Here is a 4,356-nt window from a genome sequence, read left to right on the forward strand (position 1 = left end):
TGGTAATCTGATCAAGGAGATGCTATTAACCAGGGTAATCTGATCAAGGAGATTCTGTTAACCAGGTTAATCTGATCAAGGATATGCTAACGGCCAACTGTTAACCAGGGTGTGGTGATCTGCTCAGGGATGTGCTGGTGGCTATATAAACTGCCTCTTCTGGGACCTCGGGGCTGATCTCTTCTAACCCTGCGTGGTAGAGAGTCAGTTGCCGGCCAGCTAATAAAGGCTCACAATTCATCTCGATTGGCTCTGTGGGTCTTGGATTACATCACACCACAACATTTTATTGTTGCAAGAGGGTAAATAAAACTACTCATCTCCCAAACCCTCTCTCTCACCACTTCAAAGAAATAACCATCAAAGTATATTGAGTCTATGACCATGCCACCCTGAACAAGCCCGATCCCATCTGATCTCAGAAGCTAAGCAGGGTCAGGCCTGGTTAGTACTTGGATGGGCGACCACCTAGGAAGACCAGGTGCTGTAGGCATAAAAAATAAAAACATAAGGGATTATAAACTGACAAGGTCCTTCCAATCTGTGAGGTCAACCAAGGGTTGCCTCGCCTTAAAAAAAAAAAAGCATATTGAGAATCTTTCCTACTTCCTGTTACCACAGAGTTTTCATCTTCACTTTCCCCTTCTTTCTTTCCTTTCTTTCTCATTTCAGCCTTTTACAAATTTCTACTTTATTTGTAAGCTCTCCTTATCTTTAATCTAGTCTCCTAGAAATCCGTATTATAAAAACATAATCTTTTAGAAGTCTCAGGCAGAACAGGGCCTGTAAGTATGCACAATATCCAAAACAAAAAGACTTACTCAATGGTGTTTTTCTTCCTCTAGCTATGAAAACATGGTGTTATTATTAAACCAGTAAATTCATTACCTTATAGAACCTCAATAAGCAAGTGTAAATTGGTATATCCCAAGAGTGGCTAACAAAAATAAATCATATAATAAGTGGCAAAAAACATATCCTTACTTCATAGTCTCATGGAAGATGGTTTTAATGTTTAATTATTCAAAATAAAAGGTAAGCTTATCCTGAAACTTCAAAAAAAGGCTGCCTAGCTTCATAGATAACTAGACCAAGAGTTGAAGATAATGAAGAACTGTATTATGTTAAGCTATTGAGAAGAAAAAACAGATTGGGAAAATCAGGAGTTACTATTTTAAAGGTATATATTAAGAGAATAGATTGAAAATCCCAGCTTTAGGGAATAAGAAAGATACTTTTTCATAAATTTTCTGTGTCTAAAAATGGACAGTAAGATACACATTCAATTGTTTCTAGCCCAGTTTTTATACTGTCTTGAATCATTTATTTCCATATTTCATCTCACAAAGTAACAAAATACCCTTTTTTAATGTGTGTACAGTTGAACCATCTTCTCTTTACAGTTAACAAAAAGATTAAAATATCCTGTGAAATTTTAGTTACTTTAAGAGTCTGAATATACATTTAAATGTTTATGGTAGACCGTTTACAAAGAGAGCCACAAAAAATTATTCCCATCCTCATATGCACATCATCCCTTTACAATATGACTTTGCATCTTGTTCCATCAAGAGGCAGAGAATATTTCCCCACATCCTGAATCTGAACTGCTTGGACCAACAGAATATGGTGGAAATGATGGTCATGACTTCCAAGTCTGGGCCTCAAGAAACCTTTCAACAATTGCTCTTGCCTTCTTGAAGTGTTACGTTGAAACTGCCAGAGTCTAAGAGCATGAAAGACCATTTGACCAAGCTATTCTGGCTGAAGCCCTCCAGATCAACCAGCCAACAGCCAATCCACAACTACCAGATATATGAGTGAGGCCATCTCAAACCACCCAGCTCCAGTCAAGCTGCCAGTTAACTGAAGCCACATCAGTGACCCCAAGTGAGACAAGAAAAAGAGCCATTCAGTAGTTTGCAGCCAAAATTGCATACCTATGGAATTGTGAGCACAAAAATGATTACTGTATTATGCCTTTAAGTTTTGGAGTGCTATGCAGCAATAATCAGTACTGGAAATGAAATGTGGCCACAAAACCTAGAATATTTATCACTGGCTTTAGGACCAGGAGGTACACAGAGTCTAAAAAGTGATGAGAAAATTGTTAATGGAGCCTTGAATGTAGTGAAGAAAATATTAGAGGCTGGAAAAAGAGTGACCATTTTTATATAGTGGCAAACATGGTAAGTTATTATTGTAATAGTAATAGCATCCTATTACATGATAAAAAAAAATACCATAATTTGAAAGTTTAAAAATGTACCTAATGAACTTATTGATCTGGCTAAAGAGACTTCTAGTCAGTATGTTGGAAATCACACATTGAATGTTTCTAACTATACATGAGAAGTCAATGAGAGAAAGGAAGAAAGAAAGAAAGAAAAAAGAGGAAAGAAAGAAAGAAAAAAGAAAGAAAGAAAAAGAAAGAAAGAAAAGAAAGAAAGAGAGAGAGAAAGAGGAAGAGAGAGAAGAGAAGAAGAAGAGAGAGAGGAGAGATAGAGAGAGAGAAGAAGAGGGATAAGACAAGGAAAGAAGAAAGAAAGAAAGAAAGAAAGAAAGAAAGAAAGAAAGAAAGAAAGAAAGAAAGAAAGAGAACGAGAGAGAGAGAGAGAGAGAGAGGGGAGGGAGGGAGGGAGGAAATTTATTGTTTGCAAAAAGGAAGTTGCTAAGATGGAAAATAAACCTATTTCTTATCCCATCTCTCCAGCTGGCAAAGGATTCCAAAATTAAGAAAAGATCTCAAGCAAAGATCAGATCAAAGGTATGGATAAAAAAACTATATGTATGACCTCAGGAATATTTAAGGTAGAACCTAGCAGACTCGGGTAAACAAAGAACTTCTAAGAACATTACGGCATTGTCTTACAACATTCTAACACAAAAATAGAGATCTGTCTGAAAAAGAATGGTGGTGTGGCTTTTGGGGCATGTAGTAAATCCTGATAAGATTCATAAGAAATACAGAAAGTTTTTAGGACAGTTGTACTAGCAAAAGCACATTCAGCCTATACTAAAAGGGACTGAGTAACTCAAAATGAAAAGGAACTGATTGTTATGGGCAAGAAGCTTTCTTAGGAAAATAACTAAGCTACAAACACAGGGAATTTCATATAGTAAAGAAAAGTTCTCAGAGGACTGAGCCAAGAGCTGAGAACAATGGACCAGGGTATCAACCTACTGGGGTTGAACCAGTCTTTAGTCAAGGAACATTCTTGGCCCCTAGAATAGAAAAAACTGGCAATATGTGTCCGGTTAGATTTCAGAATTTCCATAGGCAGGTGACAGCAGTGTGCTCCCATTCTTCCTTTTTTTTGAATGCAAATGTCTATTGCAGTTATCCTTGTTTAGTCTTACCATTGTATGTTGTGTATAAAAAAATTAAAAAAAAATACTTATCCTCTTATTTCTCAGGTTTCTGGATCAAGCAAGGAGTGTCAAAACCAAGGGGCTGCACTGAAAAAAAAAAAAAAACCTCAACCATATCTGGACCTGATTTAGATAATAAAATCTTGAACTTCATGGATGATTCCATATAAATATAGACTTTTGTTGGAGAGGTAGTATAGTTTCATGTGGAAGAAATGTGAATTATTGTTGCCAGAGGACAATTTATGACAGATTATATACAAAGATGACTAAGAAAATTCCTGTAACTCTGTATATGTGTCCCTTTGTAATGTGACTTATTGCTCCTCCCAACTAGAGATGGACTTTGTTTTCCAAAACCATGAATCTGGACAAGCCTGGTGTTGAAAGAGCTCTAAATCCTAAACATCAAGAGATTTTGCAGCTTCTTTTCTTGCCCTCTTGGGATTAGCTCTGAGATCGCCATGAAGCCCAGTATAATCAATTAGAGGATAAGAGACCATATGGAGCAAAGATGAGTCGTCCCCTAGACAACAAGCAGAAGCCAGTACCAACTGCCAGATTTGTCAGTGAGGACATCTTACACTATCCAGCCTCACTAGAGATAGAATGTAGCCACATGAGTGAATCTAAGAGAGATCAGCAAAAGAATCACCAAGCTGAGCCCAACCCAAATTATTTACCCACATGAGAAAAAAAAATGACGGTTGTTTCAAGTGGTTTCTTACACTGTAAAATTTATTATCACTAATAAATAATTAATGGGCCAAAAAAATCCATATTTTTAATATTCTGTTCTGTTATCATATGCTGTGTCAAATAGATGCCACTGTTTCATTAGAAATATGGTCCTACAAGAAAGCAAGAATTAAAATACGTGCTATAATGATGGTCGACCTGATGAACACTGCTCACTTTCTAGAAGGTGAATTTTTATTATTCTTTAGTATTAAAATAAAGTCTTTTTCATCCTGAACACAACTA

The 4,356-nt window shown here is 36.5% G+C and overlaps 1 pseudogene; it reads left to right on the top strand.

The window, feature by feature from the left end:
* Nucleotides 1-374: 374 nt before the first annotated feature.
* Nucleotides 375-493, top strand: LOC118611162 (annotated as a pseudogene).
* Nucleotides 494-4,356: the final 3,863 nt, after the last annotated feature.

Source organism: Rousettus aegyptiacus, unplaced genomic scaffold (genome assembly GCF_014176215.1).
Source record: "Rousettus aegyptiacus isolate mRouAeg1 unplaced genomic scaffold, mRouAeg1.p scaffold_m13_p_13, whole genome shotgun sequence".
NCBI classification, from domain to species: Eukaryota; Metazoa; Chordata; class Mammalia; order Chiroptera; family Pteropodidae; genus Rousettus; species Rousettus aegyptiacus.